At 44.5% G+C, this 21,401-nt stretch overlaps 1 protein-coding gene and 1 long non-coding RNA gene across 10 annotated transcripts in view; one reads left to right on the forward strand and one right to left on the reverse strand.

Annotated features, from left to right (window-relative positions):
• Positions 1 to 811: 811 nt before the first annotated feature.
• Positions 812 to 17,591, reverse strand: LOC308183159. Of its 8 annotated transcripts, none has more exons than XR_013942311.1 (3): positions 17,362 to 17,591; positions 9,798 to 16,863; positions 812 to 1,544 (listed from the first exon to the last, which is right to left on the reverse strand). It is a non-coding gene; the product is annotated as an uncharacterized lncRNA (long non-coding RNA). The 8 variants fall into 8 exon arrangements; XR_013942312.1 differs by having other exon boundaries at positions 813 to 1,544; positions 9,947 to 16,863; XR_013942313.1 differs by lacking the exon at positions 812 to 1,544 and adding an exon at positions 1,594 to 2,678 and having other exon boundaries at positions 9,947 to 16,863.
• A 371-nt stretch (positions 17,592 to 17,962) lies between these two features.
• Positions 17,963 to 21,401, forward strand: part of RAB30 (RAB30, member RAS oncogene family) — a 43,013-nt gene continuing 39,574 nt past the window's right edge. The window contains exon 1 of one of the 2 annotated variants that reach the window (XM_080568848.1): positions 17,963 to 18,173. The gene's annotated coding sequence lies outside the window, so the exon portion shown is untranslated. Of the gene's footprint in view, positions 18,174 to 18,267; positions 19,464 to 21,401 lie in introns of those variants that run through there. The other variant, XM_080568849.1, reaches the window with a different exon arrangement.

Genomic DNA, 21,401 nt, shown 5'->3' on the forward strand with positions numbered 1-21,401 from the left:
AGACAAAGGGTGAAAGCCATATATTCTGTCATTAACTATTTCAGTGCTGTGTAAGGAGACAGAAACTATCTTCATAAGAAGACCTAGCCTAGATATTCCATATAAATGTATGTGTGTAATTTTGTGTATACATGCATGAGTTGCTATAGTGCAGTGGGTCTCAGCAGTAAACAGACACATCAGTATGTTGTTCAAAGAAAAGCTCTTTGGATGTTCTGTAGCTGTTTTTAATTTCTGCCAGCAGAAATACTCGCTTCTCCTTTTGCCCTTTCTCCCCCCTTGCTTCTGCAGAAGGGATAGGGAAGCACGTGTTCCTATTTGTTTAACCCACGCTATGTGAAACACTGCAAAAATTACACAGTAGCACATTAATAGATATAGGGGAAGCAAATATGCTGTGGTCAACCCCTGCACCTGTTGTAAAGGGCCCCATGCTACAAACTTTGCAAAAACCCAAGTGTTTACAAGTGCAAAAATCAGACTGATTAATGCAAACCAATTCAACTCAGCACTAGGGAAGTGCTTTTTGAGTCTTTCTCCTCTGCCTTGCCCTTATAGTACTCTTTACCTCTGCACTCAGCTTGTGTAAATATGAATGATCATAAGTGCAATTTGATGCTTTCAGGCCAAAGTTTAGCAATGGGTTTAAATTCAAATCACTACATTGTGCAATTTACTCTTGCTTTATAAATGTGCAAATCAATACACTAAGCACTGGGCAGCACAACACTGTTTCCAGCTTTTAAGTAATGAATTCACGTTATAATGCTGCAAGACATCTAAAGGCAGGCAAGTTCATTTTGGAGGTAATAAACATATATAATGATATTAGCACCACGGTAGAATCAGCAGATATCTGAGGTGGACCTACCTCCAGTTTCCCCTTGAAACAAATGTCCAAGAGCACAAAGCTCTTTTAACTCCAGAAAGTAGATTTTTATTAGAACATAAAAATACTTTTATTTTAAATAGAGAGTCCTTCCAGTGAGGTAGAACAGAAACTCGAAGTTTCTAATTAAATCTTCAAAGGAACACAATACATAGCAATGAAGAAAAATATATAGAGGAAACGTATAGACATGAACAGAACAGGTACCACCTCTGCAGGCTGAAAAAGTAGGCCAAATGGTTGTAGCTGTTCTGCTTTGCAGAGGCTGGTTATTGCTCTGCATAATCGCCTGCTTGGTCTTGTTTCAAACCAGCCGTGTATCCAGGTAGGTGTTCATTATAGGTGAATACATTTGGCAATTGTGTGTCTTGTGTTGATTTATGCAGGTGAATAAAGGTGTTCAAGCACATCCACATATGCATATTTATAATTGATAACGAGCTACATTCTGAGTACTGCGAGATGGATAACTCTGCTGGTCTTTGGTTTCGGGGATGTTGCAGCCTGTGCAGTGTGAGGGACGTGGGTAGTCGCTCTGGAGGCAGACGCAAGAAGAGGCTCATGATTTCACACCGGAGCTGCTGTCTGCTTTCCGAGTCCATGACTGAGGTTGCGACACGATGAAGTAAAACAGATCTTGTGTTCCTTGTTTGGACTGCACGCAAAGGGAGAGTGCACAAACAGAGATCTCACAAAGTGCATTGCTTACCCAATTTACTTTTAATTTCACCAAACTGATCAAAACAAAAACAGAGCAATGACCTGTATTTTATATAATATAGACTGCAATTGCAGTTATGTCAATAAATTAACAGGTCCAAGCTGTCCAGTCCACAAGTTAATACAGCAGATAACCAGATTACATAAAGAAAGATTTTTCTACCCTTATCTTACAATTTAATGAAGGTCTAGTTTTCTTTTAACCAGAAAAACCCAGCACCTATTTAGCTAATCGTTTACTGACATGGTTAACATTTCACTGGAGGACTCTCTCATTACTGGGCATCGGGGCTGTTGGATATTAAGTGTATATTTTGGTCTCAGGCCAGTTAAAAGATCCGAGCAGACAATAGCTGTACCCTGGCTCAGCTCAGCAGTGTACAGTTATACAAATGCCTGTGCCACATCTTGTTTAAATCTCACTGTTAATACACGGTAGCAGTTTGATGTTGCTCTTTGTCATTACTTTATACAATAATGCAGGATCTTTACAGAGATTTAACATGCAAATGATGGTTGAATCATCTCCAACAGCAGTTTTCAAATAGCGCTGGCTTTTTCACTACCAGGGATGGCTTTCCACTCTCAGCAGCTATAAAAGACAAGGCTCGCCCTCCTCCTCTCTGCCTGTGGCTGGGTGACACAATAAGCGTGACATTGGGGGTCCCTTCTACCAGACCAGATGTGCTACAATCCACACCACATACCTCCGCCACCCAAGGTGCAGACCCAGCCCTTATTTGTGCAGTTAAAATTTCAAAAGTTTTTACATTTAATTTTGTACTGACACACTTAATAAAATTACAGCAACTCTCCGTGCCACTGTCACTTTATGTCAGATCAGGTACCAGCTACCAGCTGTGGCAAAACTCCTGTGAACTCCAAACCAGAGATGTAGAGTAATTCAGGGGAAATGCAGTCATGTTTCCACACCTAGCTGGAACAAAACCCGTGTGCCTGGTGATCCCCTAGTGCACAGATCCAGTAACAGCGATGGTGGGAACAGCCTCGCATGTACACGTGCACTGCACACACGCTGGCAGTAAGACATGTTTTCACTGCAACAAAGCTGAAAATAAGACATTTAAACAGCTGTTTAATTTATTCCTCTCTCTCTCCTTAAAGCCACTCTTGGATTTTACCAGGCCAGGTGTTCTTCCACCAGTCTGAAAGGCAGAGTGTATAAAGGTCTTGGTTGAGAAAACTTACCACTGGCTTCTGGCTGAGATTGCAAATGCAAGACCACCATCAGCACCCATTTTGCTTTATAAAAATATTTAACATTTACTCAGTACAGCCTTTCCTCACACCCATTCTTTTCAATTACTGCTGTGTTCTCAGCATTTTAAAAGCACTCTGGATTTTTACTGTGAAGGAACAGAAGAAGTAACAAGAGCTCATAGCTCATCTGGTTAGCTTTTGACCTAAAAAACACACGGCTGTTTGGCATTTTAGAAGAGGACATTCCACTCATAGCTCAACAATTCAAGTTTTCTTGTCCTAGTTATCAGCTTTTTTAAAAGCCCCCTACATATTCCTCTTTGTGTGTGAGTGACTATTCAGCCTTGGAGAGACGTGGAACACTATTAATTTTGGTTGGGTTGTTTCAGGGACAGCTGAGGAGAAGAAGATTGCTTGCCCTCCAGCTTCACCACCACCTGAAGTCAGTTCTTGGGCTCTTGGGCACTTGTCTTCAGTTAAATTTCTGAGAAATACAAGTGCTCTGCATACTGCTTAGCATCTCTACTGCTTTAAGCTTGATCTTTGTGTGTTAAAAACTGGGATTTTTCATCCACTCAGGTTTTGCACTGCTGATTTCTCCTGGAAGACAGACTTGTCTGTCCCAAGTCACCCCTGGCCAGTAAGCAGAAGGGTAATGAGTGATATTTTTGTCTGCTGTTGTACAAGTATGTCCTTCCTCCCTTCAGCTTAGAGTCTGCAGCATGTGTTGATTCAGTAGAAAAACAAACCCTGTAATAACTGCTGAGACTTCTAATCATTACAGTCCCACCTGGTTGTAATGCTTGTTTTAGTTCAGCTGAATAGAATGACTGGTGTTTAAATAGCATGTGAATAGGTATTTTCGCTGGAGTAAGATCTCTTTCCCTTGGCTTCTCACAAGATGAAACATCTTAGCATTGCTGCAAGGCAGAGGCGAGACATCTGCAGGAAAGAGTAAAGCTTGTTTTGCAGATAAGAAGTTGCATTTTGAAACAGAAGTAGCTCCTCCTCCGAGCATGCGTTCTCTTCAAACATGTCACAATTTCCCTATTGCTAACGTCCGTCTCGCCAATTCCTTCCTTGTTGATTTTGGCAGCAAGTTCATCCAAATCAAGTAAGTGGTGACAAATTCCTGCTCTAAGAAAGTAAGATCCCACTGGGAGAGCTGAACATAGCCATTAAAATGTTCCACAAGGAGAAACAACATGTCACATGCATGTTTTCCCTGCCAAAGATTTTGAAAAATTCTGTGTCTTGACAAAGCAATTGCAAACTATCGGGATCCAGAGGCACTGCCTTTCAAATCTGGAAAACTGCTCTTTTGCCTCACGAATGTCATTTTGGTTGTTCCATCTTTTTTCCTCTTTCTCTGGGGAAAAATATCTGAAAGAGACTTGGTTTTAGGAAGGCGTGATGACTTTACAGTGGCACAGCTCATACGTGAATTCATTCTGAAGCAGCTGAATCCAGCGATAGGCAAGACCAATAAGTCACTTGTGACACCGGGCAAGAGATGAGCAAGGAATGCCTCAGTGGCAGAAAGGAATCAACAACAATGTACCTCTGCGGTCTCCAGCTTTTTGTCAGCACGCTCATCAGACAGCACAGCCACTGCAAATATTTTCAGACGAAGCTAAACTAAACTAAGCTCTGAATGAGAAATGGGAGCTACCATCATGCTCTACTTAAACTTGCGCTATAACCTGTAGACAAGGGATACAACTCCCAACTGTGCAAGACTGATGAAAGGATTTATGTTCTGTTTTCACACACCTACTCCATTTCAGGTCAGATGGCATACTGCTGAGATTTCAGTGGCGTTAGGGGCTCGCTCCAGATGTCAGAGAAATACAGTCTGGTGGAGCCTTGCATAGCCACCTTCTAGCTAAAGCCAGAACTTGGGCCCCTGGGCTCATTACACTGTAGGAAGAGAATTAGGTGCCTTGGCATGCCACACAAAGCAATCTATTGGGCAAGAAACCACTTCAAGTCGATATGCAAAATGGGAAGTTGCCCATTTATGCTGGAAAAGGACAGGAGTGGTTGCTGCCAAGACATGCTTAAGGCATAGAGTTAGGACATACAAACAAATCACTGGAAGTCCTAGAAAATCAGAGGTGTTTGTGTAGATGGCTGAAAAGATCTTCATAAGGGACCATGATCTGTGAGGTGACAAACAAATTCATAGACAAATAGAATTTTGGATGACAGGGCTTTGTTACTAGACAAAAAAAAAAAAAAACCTATTTTAGTAGATAGAACCCAAACCATGCTAGTAGTTGAACTAGATTGTAAGATCAAGGGATATAATTTCAGAATGGAATGAATTCTTGATATGAGCCTTGATAACAGTAGATCTGAAATAGAGATCTAGAGCATACTTTCTTTACAGCTTGGCTTTGTTTAAACAAAGCAAGGAACATTCTCATCAAGATGAGACTAGAGCTTGACCTTCCTGTACTTATCTATCTGTATACATGGATTGGTCATCATAGGGAAAAACAAAAGCAAATCAGAGGTTGCCTCCTCTGTGGAAAAGATTAGGACTATAATACTGACATAATTTAACCTCGCGTTAGGGAATCAAAAAATAGAGCTTGGAGTGAATGCAGGTAATTAATCCCCCAAATCAAAGTTCAGTAATTTCATCAAAATTACACAGACTGCTCATTGTTTTGTATTTTATTGTAATTCAAATCAACAGTGATGAAACTCAACAGTTTTCCCTAAGAAAGGGTAATAATTCATCCAGAAGTGGTACAACTGGAACTAGTTCAAGTGAAAACTGCTGTGCGTTATCATCAATCCAAACAGTAGGAGACAAAGCAAACAAGGACCCTGTGCAGGGAAAGCTAAAGGGTTAGAGATGACTCAGTATTTCACTGCATCATTGCAAACAGGAAGAGGATATTTTATAAATCATGGGTCATTTTCATAGCCTGAAAGCCCATGTGTATACTAACAGGTCATTACGGCAAGGAATCACACAGCAGGTTTTCCATATTATTAACTCAAAACAGAGCTCAAGTGCTGATCACACTTAAAACCATGCAGATAGCTCTATACAGTCTTGTGTAGACTGGAAACTGTTCTGGCAGAGCCGCAGCACATGCTGATGTCATGAATATATCCCCATGTCTGTAATAACCTTGTCTTATCTTCCCAACCCTGTTCCTCTGATCCTTTAGTTATTCTTGTGGTGTTTCTCTGCCTTCAAATAAATCAAACACTCTTCTTGCACTGTGGACAGAGTTTTGGAAACTGGTTCAAAAGGGTTTATTCCTGCAGAAGAGGAGGATGTAAATCCTACTTGTGTATTTGGTATTGCCTGGGTTTTGTGGAAAGGAGAGACAGAAATTATCTGCTTTTTGTAGCCATTTATGGTAGATTTCATGGAAATTTTCAATCTTTGGCTTGAGTTGGTCACTAGTTTGCTCTGTTTCTGCAAACTGATAGGAGTGTTATCTACTGTAGTAGATGCTAGTGCCTCATCCGTGCTATACTTCTGAAACTGTTCAAAATGCAAACTGCTGGCGTTCAACTTTTTTGAGTTGAAGCACTTTAGATGGGAATTCAGTTTTGAAAATGAAGGTCTTGAGTAGTAAACGACTGTCCTGAAATCAAGGACAGGAATTTTTGATTTTTTTTAACACTTTTTTCAGTTTTTGTTAAAAACAGTTATTATGTAGGAGAGTTCCCAACAGAACATCTAATGCAGAGTAAGAATCACTACATATTAGAACATGATAAATTTTCCATCATCGCTTACTGTGACTGTTTGTTATGTAGTGCTTCCTAACAGATCTCCAGTCAACAACAGCCTAACCTACCTACACACGTGCAATTGCTCCCATGTGGAATTCCACTGATTTAAAAAAAGCTAATGACTATCTACTAATTACATAAGTAACTGTTACACCTTATGCCATCAGCTGTGAAATCAGATTCCATAAAATCTGATAAGTACCTACAGACCTTTAGAGATAAAGCAGGTATTACCTAATATTAGTAACATTAGCGGTAGATATGATGGGTGAGATCTACCTAAGCTGTGTGTGTAGGTTAGAAGTCTACCTATGAGCTGTTCTAGCCTCTGCTCCCGCTGTAGTTTCTCTGTAGGAGGAACAGACATCTCAAGAGACAAATTAGTCTCCCTGTAACACAAGCAATGAGAATTGAGCCCATTCCTGCATAATAGTTACTCACATAATTAACTGTCTAGTCATTAACTGTCAAAAATAGGGGGACTACACATGAGAATAATTATATATGCACAAATAATGTTTGGGATCAGGCTCTGGCTAGCCTGTGTTCTGCAAACTTAGCTTCCCAAATCAGGATAAGAGGGATTGGATGGATAACCTTTGGGATGTATGCAGTCCCCTCCATGGATTGTACGCAAAGGCTAGACAAGGGCTGTGCATCTGTTGCATGCCTGAATTCTGGTGAGATGAATCCTATTCACTCTACACACAAAACCGAGTAACAGTCTTAGTTTCAATTCGTAATAAATGCTAGAACACTGGCAACATATTTACAGTTACTTCTTTCATGTATTTTGGCCCTGAACTGAAAATTACTAATCAATGACAACATCTCAAACCTTTCTTCCTAAATTATGACATTTGGCTATTCTTGTCTGGAAGAACTTCTATGAACATAAGCCAGCAGCATGCCCAGGTAACCAAGAAGGCCAATAGCATTCTGGCCTGGATTAGAACTAGTGTGGTCAGTAGGACCAGGGAGGTGATCATCCCCTTGCATGCTGCCCTGATGAGACTGCACCTTGAATTTTGTGCTCAGATTTGGGCCTGCACTACAAGGATGTGGAGCGGCTTAAGCATGTGCAGAGAGAGCAATGAAACTGGTGAAGGAACTGGAAAATAAGAGTTATGAGGAGCAGCTGGGGAAACTGGGGCTGTTTAATCTGGAGAAGATGCTGATGGGAGACCTCATCATTCTCTACAACTACCTGCAAGGAGGCTGCAGAGAGAGTGTTGGTCTCTTTCCTTAGGTGTCAAGTGATAGGATGCAATTAAAAGGTTTCAAGGTGAGGCTTAGATTGGACATTAGGGAGGATTTCTTCACAGAGAGGGTGGTTGAGCATTGGAATGCCCAGGGAAGCAGTAGAATGCACCTGCCTGTAGGTATTTAAGAAATGTGTGGATGTGGCAGTAAGGGACGTGGTTTAGTGATGGGACTCGGTAGGTCAGGCTGATGGTTAGACTTGGTGATCTTGAAGGTCTTCTCCAACTTAGATGATTCTTCGATAACAATGGAAAAGCAAAGGAGACAATGAGGAAACTCTCAGAGGGTGGTGAGGCACTGGCACAGGTTGCCCAGAGAGGTTGTGGATGCCCCATCCCTGGAGGTGTTCAAGGCCAGGCTGGACATGGCCTGGGGCAACCTGATCTAGTGGGTGGCGTCCCTGCCTATAGCAGGGGGGTTAGAACAAGGTGATCCTTTATGTCCCTTCCAGCCCAAGCCATTCTATGATTCTGTAAAAGCAAACACTAAAGCAATGCCTAAGCACTCTTAAGAGCCCCCCTCTGCTGGAGGCCCACAAGTACAACAGCCCAGCTGCTAGAGCAGCCTCTTCAACTTCAAAACACCTCCGATTCCCTCCCATTGCAGCTGCATCCAGCCCTTGCTGTAATTGATTACTGCACATAACAGCTAGAGCAGCCCTGCATATTATTTAGCTCAAACATTTACTAGAAAGTATAAATAGGTCAAAAGTTTCTCTCCCCCCCACCTAACACTTTCTCTGAAGTACCCTTTGAAAAAGGGTAGGTCCATCTTCATGTTGCAAGCTAATCAGTCTTTCGTAGATTTTGTCCACATTCGTGTCCCCTCTGTTACAAACTATATATGGAAGAGCAGATTTCTTCAGTCAGCCATGAATAAAGTCATCTGGTGGCATGCCAAGACACAACCAGGCCCTCCTGTACCTAAGGACAGCTTCTGCTAAAAAGGGTCATATTCATTAGAAGAGCTGTTTTCAAACAAGAAAGGAAATGAGCTTCAGGAAGGGGGACACAGAAAACCTAGGAACAGAAAGGGACAGAAGCACCATGCCTGCTCAGGCAGAGAAGGCAGCAGCTTGTGAGAGTGGTGCCCCCTCACCATAGGGTGCTGCTGTCCCACCACCCAGGGCAGGAGACAACAGGACAGAGGGCAGCAGCTGCTCACAACCTCCTGCACCAGCTCTGGAGCCGTTCAGGGCATCCCAAGAGACAAGAGGAAGAGGAGGGGTCATTTCTTCAATTTTTTTTCCCCTGAAATTCTGTAGCCACCAGTGTTACCAGCTCCACATGGCTGAACAAATGTGGAATTATGTGAGGGCTTCTCAGGCCCATCAGGGCATAACCTACAGAGTGAATACAGAGTGTGTGGTGCTGCGTATGGCAGGGAGAACAAAGTTTGGATAACCTGCGTGTTATTTAGAAAGAAAGTGGTGACAAATGAAAAAGCCATTCATGGTTGGTGGGCACGAGCAAAATAACACTGTGTATTTATATCACTGCCTGACTTCTGAGCAGTAATTTTGGGGAAGCCTGGGGTAGCCATCCCATCATGCCCCAGAGGTACACATTACCTGGAGGTTGTGCAGGTAAAGAACTGGAAAAGATGGAAAATTCAACTGCACGATGGCTTTGGGAGGAATAAGACTGGCAAATTGACTGTACCTAAGAGGAAAATCCACCCGTACCAGAGTGTAACTGAGTGCTACAGGAAGGCAGGCATATTCCAAGCCAAGGACCTTGCCTGTCATGACTTGTACCTAAATTTACCTTCAGATAATGAAGAACTGACTGTAGCAAAAGGTTGAGATAACTGAGATAGCGTAAAACCCATGTAAATGAGGCCACGATGCCACTCAGAATGAATGGCAGCAACGCTATCCATTCTGGAGAGCTGCAATGCTGAAGTGTTGACAGGAACTTGTGAGAGACCCCACACGTACCAACTTCTGTGGCCAAGCATGTCACATGCTTTGATATTCCTGACAGGGTTAACCCACAGCCAAAGAACCTGCTCAAGGATGAGAGCTGGAAAGACAGAAATAATTAGAAAAATTAACAAAACAAGATAATATGCACAAACCATACTTACCTGGGACCAGACTGTCACCTTTGACTTGTTCTCAACAAGGAACAGCTGCTCCATCCCAGGATCCCATCAGCAACACGCTTCTCTATTTTTCCTTGATTCCCCTGGCTTATTGATTTATGTACATATAAACTGCAATCTTATATACCTATAAATATGGGTGATATATATTATACAAATACATACACATATATTATGTCCACATTTATGAATATTTACAATATGATGTATTGATTTTATAAATAATATTTATAAACTGAGTAAACAAATTAATTTATTTTCATGGGACCAGAGTACCTACTAAATCAACTCCCTTTCCTCACCCGCTTGTTTCCAGCAGGTAGCATTCGGCCAGTAGTTGGTTCACTCACAAACACAAGAGGCAAGAGGAGCTTTTCAGCAGGCAGGAATTCACAGGAAGGTCAATGGACTTCACTGCCATGGACTCGTAAAGCACACGCTGTCCTTCATCTCACGTGAGATGCAGTACCCACTTGGCTGTGCAACACCCTCCTGCCAATTCACATGAGGACTGCATCTGCCTCTACCTATTTGTTTTTCCAGAAAGTTTAACAGCAGCAATAATCTCTTTGGGGATGCAATTACTATTTTAGCTGACATTGACTAAAGCAGAACCGTAACAGTGAAACCACTGCGCATTTTATTCTGAAATGGCTGCCACTGCATCATCCTCACCAGGCTCATTCTTTGAGAGACAAGCTCACCAGAGGACAAGATTCACCATTATCAAAGCAGAGGCAGTAAATCATATTTACATAGTAAGGAAGTCCACCGCAATGAAACTGATTCCCTTTTATCAGGGCCACTGGAAAATACTGACATGAAAAACATCTATCATGTGAATCATTTCAGTACTTAATTCTTTGTGTAGCTCTACTCTGTCATTAAATATAAAAGGTGTATTTGGACAGGTGTGCAGGGGTGACAGAACTCCTTAACTGTGAGAGATTACTTACATTATAAGGTAACAAGTTAGTACTCTCCGGAGCAGTTATAAAAGACAACACTTTAGGAAAACTCCTCCACAACTCTAAATCTCTTCCCCTATGATTTTGCTGCTTACAGGCATCGGGGTTTCTCAAGCTGCCACTCCCTAGTCAGAAGGCTACATGCAGCAAAGCATTTGGCTGCGTCCTGTATCAGGGACCTAAAGCAGAAAAAACACAGTTAACAATAGCAATCATACACAAGGGACATGCTGCTGCTCCTCCCCTACAAAACAAACTGCATCCTTCGGTGCATTGTTTAATGAGACAGAAGCTTCAGCAACCAGCCCAAAGGCCGACTTCTGCTGTGCACCTGATTGCTGATTTTTACTGCCCTGTTTCAAGTGTTCTCAACCACCTCACTGACCGGATCCAGGTTTTTTTTTTTTTAAAAAAAAAAGCCACACAACTACAAACCCCTCCTGCTTCCACCCCAGGCCAAAGAAAAGCACGCAGGGCAGGGCACGTAACACCATGACTAATCTCTGTGCCACTGCAGATGGCAGCGTTGGCATGCCAGGGAACTGTGTACCGTGGCACAGGAGTGCAAGGGGCGAAAGATAACAGCAAGCTCCTTAAATGAGCCGTGCCACCAAGCCCACATCACACAGCTACATTTTCTGAGAATGCAAAGCTCGGGTTATGCACCTGCTGGGAATGCATGCCCCAAAAAGCTTCGCTGGATAGAAAACCACCCCGGTACAGATGAACCCAGAATCTGACCAGTTACAACACTTGAGAGCCTCAGGTCTTGTGTAAATAGAAGAACAAGGTTCAGAAGATTCTGGGCTGTGCAACTCTGCAGGTATAAAGCAATCACCCCTATCATTACCCCTTTTTAAGGGTCTGCAAGAGCAGCATAACGGTATTTGTCACAAAGCAGTGCAACAGGAAACCAAAGGCTGTAAACGAGTATCCACTGGATTCATCGTAAGGAAGCAGGCTTGTATAAACCTGACGTACGTGGGCTGGGGCCAAGATGTAAAGGTTAGCTTCTTACCAGCAGTCCGCTAAATTATATCCTTAGGACATATAACTTGACAGAATGGAGCAAATGAAACCATGCAAATGGAAACTTGGCCAGGAACCCGAGGTACATACTGTTGTTCCCTGTTTTCCAGGAAGAGGTATTTGCAGAGAAATGGCAAAAACAAACAAAAAAATAATCAGGTACATGACAGAGCATGAACGTACAGAAAAAGTTCAGGAAAACACCAGAGTCCAAGGCAAGGGGAGTAAAACCAGGGAATTCCAGCACAGGAGACACTATCAAATGGCACCCTCCCTGCAGCTGGGTGTTTTTTCAGAGTGCAGTGTTACTTACCGACATGGAAACAGCTTGTGCACGTTAAGGAATGCTCCGACGGTACTGCTGCATATGTACTCACACTGCAAAAGCTTGTATTTTAAACTGAACCATGTAGAAAGCATGGTGTAATTTTGTGCCGCTGCACCTAAGTAGCCAAAGAAGTGGGAACACACACATAACCTGGGACTCCAGCACTGTCAATTCAGTTGCAGGACTTTCTTAGGAAATAAATGGTGTATGATTTAACAAAAAAGCAGCTGTGACATTTTTACCTATGGTTATAGCTTCCACGGTCTCCCTATGTCCAACGTGCTTTTTCCTGCAAACCACAAAAGAAAAGAAAAAACTACACACAACCAAGGGCGAGGAACTGGGCTGGAAAATGACCATAACTGATGGGTCACGTTGCCTTAATCATACCATTCATATTTTCCCAAAATGTACTTTCCCAGAGATATTTTTAGTCAGCTTTTAAATTCGGTAATTTGTCACCCATCAGAAAAAAATCCCTGCATACCCCCCTCATACCTGCCTTCCATTTTTTTTTTTTAAATGACTGAAAACTAGTAACATGCTTAAGGATTTGTCAGCTCATGGACCACTTGTCTGACACGGACAGTCACACTGGCTCCTGAGTGAGCCAGTATCATTTACAAACCCAGGTTTACCACCACACAACAAAAATAGACCTTCCCAGGATTACTGGCAAGAGAGCAGAGTCTGTACTCAGTGTAACCTCGGCATGATACCCTGCGTGCTTTATGAAATACAGTGTGTAACCAAGCGTTGTGCCAACGAGCACAGTGCACACACAGAGCACATCTGAACCAGCGCAGCCCCCGAGTTAACTTTCTTGTTCCACGTGGAACTGCTGAGGCGTGCTTGTTGGGTACGTGACGGCGAGATCACAGCCAACCGAAGGCTTTATGTTCAGCCCAGGACCCCACCTGAGCGATCTCGGTGTGCCAGTCTCTCGCAACACGTGGGTGGGGAAAGCTTACCTTCAGCGCACTGCTCCAATAGCTCTGCAGGACTTAAGGGGACCAAGAAGTACTCTTATTTTTAAATCAATAAATATTCTCTCACTTGACTGAGACTAAAGCTACTTGGGTGGCTCTAGACCATACAAGCGCATTTATGATCTCAAGAGAAATGGGAATATGGTCTGGCAATAATTCTGTGGTCTTCAAGCGACACCTTAAGCCATTCCACCTGAAGAGAAATGCCTGCACGTAGCTGAGAAGCAGCACACTCAACTGGTGTTTCCTTTGTTTACCAAGTTCTCCCCGTTGTTAGTGTGCCTTCCCAAAGGGGATTTTCCCACAACTGAAATCTCCTGTACTTGGACTGCCTGCAGTTTTTCAAAGGCAGTGCTCTGCCTAGCACCTATTAAGTCCCCTATTCTAATCCTCCTGTCCAGTGTCAACAATAGGAGTAAATTTCCTCTTCAGTACTGCAGATGAGACCTCATTTACATTCATGGGAGAAGTTCTGGAGGAACCCGAGGTCTTCTCTCTATTAAAACAAGTTCCTATGAATCCCGGGACTTGCAGTACTCTGCAAACCCCCTCCGGTTGTGTAACTGCTATCGAACTGCTGCCATGTTTCAGTTGGAGAACACGTTCATGATACCTGAAGAGGTTCTCAACTGCTCTCAAAGCACTCTTCTTGCACTGAAAAATAAAAGAAAGTTAATGCAGGAATTCTAGGGTCTCCCAGACATTTAACTGTGTCCCCATGATTTATGAACACTTAAGGTACAGAACCCTTCTGCTCCTACCTGTGCCTTTCCAAGTTCTGTTTAAGAACAAAGTAGAATAAATAATGTATTTAAGATCATTTTGCTGAATTACCATTAAGATTCTTGAAAACAGTAACACCATATAGCAGTTTTTACCTGCTATGCCCAGCTCAATTCACTCTCTCACCCTGCAGCTGTTAACTCTTCAGGCAGCAGCTCTGTCGGAGACCATTACAAACAAGAAAACTCACAGCAACTTCTTAAACCCCAAAATCAGAGCAGTAGTTTTAATGTGAAAGTCTTTACCCCCTTTCTTCATAAGCTCTAAAGCAAGTAGTCTGGCTGTGACTCTTCATCTTATCCCCTTCCCCCAGGGGAACTGTGGACAACTAAGTTTTGTAGCTGGGACAGTAAGAAAATGGATTTAAAAAAAAAAAACACACTAATTTATGTGCCAAGACTAGTACAGATTTTATCAGTTACCTTTAGAAACCATCCTCCATTTCCTGTTTGACCGCACTTGAAAATGTTTCCACCCAGCAGGTTTGATGGCTGGAAGTTATACAGGACCAACACAAGAACTGAGAAAAGCCCCACTTCTTAACATTTCTCCCTGCCATGCTGACCTGGATGTTGACACCTTGAAAGTTATCCTGCAACATTTTCAAACTTCATCTTGTAAATGTGTGTATTTCTCATAAGACTGTAGACCTTTTATTTTTTTTCATACTATTCAGGGAAAGTTGCATTTATAGAATGCAAATTTGTTAGGTTTTAATAAAGAGAACTTTTCAGAATGAAAGCTGAGATATGAAGTTTCTATGTACGAAAATGCATTAATTTCTTCTTTAAGCAAAACAGCAAACAGGCGTCTCACATTCCTACTTATCCTTGCCTTCTCTACCCCTCCTCCAGAACTTCCAACTGCTTTTCCGTATTTTCAGGGCACCGAGTAGTTGCTTACCTGAGTTCACTGTGACCAAAAGCATTTTTGTAACAAGGGAGTTGTAGTTCCTACCGTGTAGGATTTTGATGCAACAGCTGAAGTATAAACAATCATGGCAGCTTAGCAGGCTCAGCACCTTGCAGAGACTTGAACAAGCTTTCATAAACCATTAAACCAGACTATACCCATGTATTTAAGAAAAGGCAAAGGCCAGCCTTCGATTCTATTGTCACCTTAAGTCTTCTCATACAAAACACTAAGACAACAGAGACAACACTTATTTCCACAACACGGCTATAAGGGCTATAAGCTTGTTGCAGATCTTGCAATTAGGACCTGTTGAGTCAGAAGAATTGTTGAGTAAGCCGACATTAGCATTTTCAAGCAAACACTGTAAGAAGAGTATCTAAGTTTGAGACAACAAAGGTTTTACAATTAAAAACTCTTGCAAGTTGCGATCAGTAAAATCCAGTGACAAGAATCAGTCAATCCCAGTCATGAAAGTGAACCATACAACACAGGGGAGTATTTTACTTGTCTGCTGCATTAGGTATTCATTTGGATACTTTCTTACATTAATTCTTTATTTCTACATTTCAATCTCCTAAAGCAACTCTTAGCTGAGACATCTGCAGCACCTTCAGATAAAGAAGCACAGTAAAGCAGTGAAGTAATTTTATTTGTAAAGCAGGATGCATCCTTGCCTTCTACCCTGAGCAGCAGCATTGCATCAAGAGGGAAGGACAGAAAGAGAAGCATCAGTGCCAGTGGTATTGTTTCTAAACCAGTTTAAAAGTATATACTTGAACCTTGGATGAGGATTTCACACCCATGTTTTCTGCCAGTTATAGAGAAGACAGTTATCCCATCACAATACTTACCATCATTACTTGGTATCAGCTGCACAGATAAAAGCATAGGCTTAAAGTTTAAAGAGAGCAACTTTTATGACATGTCACCATGCCACTGCCTGTTTTTTTTTTCTCCCATGGCACAACTGCCATATCTGCACAGAGAAGGAAGAGAAAGGGGAGGTATGCTTGTAATTCAGGATTCCTGCAGATGTATACAACTACTACTGAAAGTTATAGCGCCAACAGAGCATTATATTCTCCTTTCCTTCAGTGATGAAGACAGCAAAATGGATAAGCTGGGGTAGGGAGAACCTATGTAAGGCATACCTCCGAAGACACCTGGTCTTTTGCAGGAGGATGGGAAAAGCCAGGAATTAGTTCAGATTCTTTATCTAGATGGACCTGGATTTAAAGAGATGGAAGAATGGCACGCATTGCTGTAGTATCAACAAATCTTGAAAGATTCCAACTTTTAGGTTTAATGATGTGGTTAGGAATTAACATCTCATGACACCCTTCCTACACCATCTGGATGTACCCTAGGGCAAACAACTTCCATACCTCTGCAGTTACTGTGAGGTTATTACCCTGAGCAAATGCATTGTACTTACCTCCAGGAGGAGCCAAAGTATTTTAGAAATAAAACCTTGTAAATCCTTTCTCCTGACCTACACCATTATTGGACTTAGGCCGACACTTGCAGGGAGCCTACAAAATTCTTCAACTCCTTTCAATGGAGTGTCCTCTTGAAGTAATAAAGTACTTTATTTCACAGGAATCAGCTGTAATTAAAAACCATATTATTTCACAAACCATGCAATACATCATCGCCTTTCCTCCCAGTTTTGAGAAAAAATTATTTCAGCAATAACAAGAGAACTCCAGTCCCCTTACCAGAGATGAACCTCTCATTTGACAAATGGTTAACTTCCCATTCCCTGACACAGAACAACACAAGCGAAATTCTACAGCCATTTCTCAAAATCTAGCTGACCTCCTCCAAGCTAGGCAGCGGGTATGCTGAACCCAAGACAGCACCTGGAACTGGTCAGCTGGTTAAGCCCTGATAAGAAGACAGGGAAACAAATTAGTTTGGCTACTTCCAGACTACGCTGAGAGGTCTTAACACCACCTTACCCATTCCGTGTGTGTGGCTCTATAGGCAGTGAGGACAGCCGCCCTTCGGAGGCAGCACAGCTCCTCCTGCTGGGCACACTCCGCCGCATATTTACGCCACCCAAACCATCAGCACGGCTACCACCAGCACGACCCCTGGAAGAGCCCAACGGCGGCAGCAGCACAGGCCATCGCCAGCTGCGTGACAAGGCCACGTCCCCTGCTCCCTCCCCTGCACGCTTTTAAAACCAGCCCGTGCGCTTCGCCCCCAGCCAGGTGCCGTGACTTTGTGCCCAGCACAGAGCCCTTATCCCAGAGCCGCACCGCCCTCCTGCACAACCACAGGCGGCCTCCCCCCCCCAGCACCCCCCCAAAAAAAACCCACCCCACCTCACCTCACCTCACCAAGCTACCTCCAGCTCCCAGGCTCCCCCCTCACACCCACCTCAGCGGGCGTCGCTCCTCAGGGCCCCGCCGCCGAGGGCTCGCGGAGCCTCCCCCTGCTCAGAAGGCACCAAACGCCCCCTTTCCGACATCTTAGTCCGGCTCCCCTCCCGCACCTCCTCCACCACCCCGCGCCACCAACATGGCGCCCGCCACCGCCCCCCTCCTCCTCCTCCATGCGGCTGCGCGGCGCGGGGCCTGCCGGGAAAGCGAGTCCCTCTCTCCTCGTCTCCCTATAGGAGCGGACGGGGAGGGTGACTACAACTCCCAGAAGCCTCCGCTGCGGGCTGGCGTCGGCCAATGGGGGAGAGGGGTGATGTCATCGCCCGGGTATTGTGCTCCGCTGGCACCGCCTCCCCCTGCCGGGAGGGGGGGGCCTGAGGGGGGGGGTCCCGCTCCTGCAGCCCCGGCAGCGGGGGCGGCCTCGTTCCGAGCCCCTCGGGGGGGTCCTCCCGCACCGAGCCCTTGGGGGGGGGATTGCCTCGCTGCGTGCATAACGGGGAGGAAAAAAAAAAAAAAAAAAAAAGAAAAGAAAAAAGAGGGGGGGTCTGCCCCGGGGGTGGCTGCGTGCCCAGCCCAGGGAGCCGCGGGGCACCGGAGGGGGGGTCCCGGGGGGGGCTCAGCGCCCTGTGGGGTGCTTGCAGCCCGGCCCCCAGCCCCGGGGGGGGGAGCACAGCGCCGGGGGGTGCCCGGCACCGACCCCCGGGGGGCTGCACCTCGTCCCCCCCCTCCCCAAAACCCACCGCCGGGGAGCAGCGCCCGGCTCCCGCCTGGTTTTGTGGTCGTGGAGGGGGAGGAAAAATCCCGAACCAGGTGAGTTCTGCGCTTGTTTTATTCCATTTTATTCTCTTCTATTCTATTTTATTCTCTTCTATTCTATTTTATTCTCTTCTATTCTATTTTATTCTCTTCTATTTTATTCTCTACTATTCTATTTTATTCTCTACTATTCTCTTCTATTCTCTTCTGTTCTATTCTATTTTATTGTCTTCTATTCCGTTTTATTCTCTTCTATTTTATTTTAATTATTCTCTTCCGTTTTAATTACTCCATTTCAATCATTCCCTTCTATTTTATTTCATTTGCCCTTTTTTATTCCCACCCCAATACGTTTACCCGCACGGCGCGTTTCCCAACGTGGGGCTGTGCTGTGCGGGCTCTCCCGGGTTACTGCTATTAAAAAGAATCCGATTTTTTGGGGGGGAAAAATGAGCCTAATGAGAGCACTGATTAGCGGGCCTCTCCCCGGCCCTTTGGGGGCGATGCGGGATGGTGCGTGCCGGGTACCGGGGTGCTGGGGGGACCCTGCCCTGTTCGCATCCCATGCGGTGCAGCGGCGAAAAATAAATGGGGTGGGCTTCTATTCGCTGTCCTTCCGTGCTGCTGAGACGGGGAAAAAATAAAAGCCTTTCGAAAAGTCGCATGAGGTTTATTATTATTATTATTATTATTATTATTATTATTATTATTATTATTATTATTGATGGGGTTTGTGGTCGCTGGTGTGCGGTGCCTTGGGGTTTCTCCTGTTTGCCCCCCTCATTCCCAAGACCTTGCCCGTGAGGGGGGGTCTGGTCGAGCCGCGCACCCGTCTGCGAGCAGCTTTTTCTTTTTTCTCCAAGCCGTGTCGGGAGTGCGGATTTTCAAAGCTGTCACTTGGACAGCCTGATGTTTTATTTCGACTGCCAAACTGTCGAATGAGGGATTTTCCCCCCCCCCCCTCCGTTTAGAAACGCGATAAGGGCAGGCGTTTTAAACTCCTGAAAAACTTTGTGCCCCAGCAGATCTCTGTCGCGGTGCGACTTTGCTCGCTCCTTGCTCTCTGCGGGATCTTTGCGTGACCGCTGCTGCGATATTGGTGCAAGATCCGAGGCATTTCCCCTAGCATGACATCAGGGTGCTTTCCCCCTCTCGTATTTCTGCAGCCCCTTGCGGAGCACAGACCTCTGCCTTCGTGCTGCTGGCTGGAAAAGGGGCGAGGGCAGAAGGGTGCTGCTCCTCGCAGATCCCTCGGCATCTTTGCGTGCCCTTTAAACTTAATCCGCCCCAAAGCCCTCCTTGGAGCCTGTCCCGAGGGCAGGAAGAGAGCGTACAGCTGAGCGGGTATTTAATATTTTATTTTTTTTCCTTCTTTCTCCTGCGTATTTGCTTCTGCCCTTCCCTCGTGTAGCTGGCACTGGGCGTCCTCTGGCAGGCTGTCCCCGAGTCGCAGCGCTGGGGACCGGTGACAAGAGTGCAGCGGGGACAATGAGCCTCCCTGTTTGGGTCCAGCACCCGCTTGTAAACACTCTGGGCTTGGGGTGCCCATGTGCAGCGCTTCGTAGCCTCCCTTCTTGCAGCGAGCTCCCGAGGGACGCACGCAGCATCCCCACCTCCTCCTGGCATCCCTTTCATCGCTTTATTTTCCTTCCTCTCTGGTACCGACTCAAAGGGGAAGAACACCAGTGCGTGCAGGACGTGCCTTTGTTTAGCCATTTTTTTTTAAAAAAAATGTATTTATTTCCTGGAATAGCATTTTCCCCTTTATTTTGTAAGGAAGGGAACCGGCAATCTAATCCAGGGTTCCCCTTCCTGGCTGTAAAAGGAGAAGTTTTATAGCAGCGATTTTGGTAGCTGTGAAGTGAAGGCACTGGAAATGAAGTGATAATTTGCCTGGGAATTGTGCTGGGAAATAGTGATGCAGACGGTGTGGAGAAGGAACAGGATGTCTGTGGCCAGGGTTTTTTGTAGTTTAAAAGCAATGACATTTTTGTGATGTCGCCATTTCATTCTGCTTTCATCTTTATATACCTGTGTGTTATTACGTGTGCGTATTGCTATTTATGCTTGTCTCATCGCTACTCCAATTATTAGGTCTCTTGAATTTAGAACGACTTCTAGCAGCGTTGTTTTGTGTGCTAGCATTTTCAAGCTATATGGTACTACAGCAATAAGTGGTTTAAAGATGTACTCCAGAAATCTACACTATTAAGAAGATGAAAATTTGCTTTGCAGCAACAGAAATTGAGGGGAAAAAAAGATGGACCAAAGCTGCAAATCGCTCAGGAGATGAGTGATTCCAGTGACAGCACGAAGACGAGCGAAGTGGCCCTTCCTCCTGAGTAATTTGTGTCCTGATCCTGCAAGGAGCTAAATGCAATGTTTGCATTCACCGTGATTCAAGAAGCCCCCAAGATGCCAATTGCTGGAAGCAGAGGGACTCTCCCAGCAAGGCAGCACTAAAAATTTCCTCTATTTTCTTTTTCCCCCTTAATTTCTTATTTGTGTCCAGCATCTGAAAAGGGGTTCAGGGCTAGATGTTCTCTTGGCCATACACTATGCAGCTTTTATTTGTTTGGTTTTAGTTAATTTCTGGATCAAACTGCATTTGGTGTCATTGGCTGGTGTGTTGGTAAAAAGCAGAATTGGCTTTATCATTAACATCATCCACAGCCCAGAGCCGCTACCAGCCTTATGTATGGAGGAGTCAAAGGCTGGGGAGAAGCGAGGAACTTGGGAAGACTCAGAGCTGCAGCAGATTTGCTGTCTTTTAAGTCTTTTTTTTTTAAGTCTTTGCTACAGAACAATGGGAGGCTGTGGATTTTCTAGCCTGGAGTCAGGGCCTGGTGAGGAAGTTGGAGTTCCTGGAGAAGCAGCGGATGGGTGAGGAGGGCCCTGTGCAGGGGCTGAGCAGTTGCTTCACCAGCAACTTTTTTTTTCCTCCTTTTCTTATTTTTACACAAAATATAGCCGAGCAAGAAATTGTTATAGCTAGGAATTAGATAAATTCATTTTCTAATTAAAAAAAAAAAGTGTCTTTTTTTTTTTTTAGGGCAGGACCAACAGTGTGAGTGCAAGCCTTGCTGTCAGCAAGTACAAAGACAGGAGTGAGAAAATGTGTGGTACGGGCTAGTTTGTGCATTTTGCCAAATAACCGCCCAGGCAATAGGAAAGTTTGAGATTCATCATAGTAGTGGGACCAGCGTGGCAGAAGCACGCCGGGTGGGCGTACCTAGCAGTGACGAGGCTGTTTAAACCAGAAGGCTTGCATGGATGCTTGCA

The sequence above is a fragment of the Anser brachyrhynchus genome (assembly GCF_964034855.1).
Source record: "Anser brachyrhynchus genome assembly, chromosome: 1".
NCBI lineage: Eukaryota > Metazoa > Chordata > Aves > Anseriformes > Anatidae > Anser > Anser brachyrhynchus.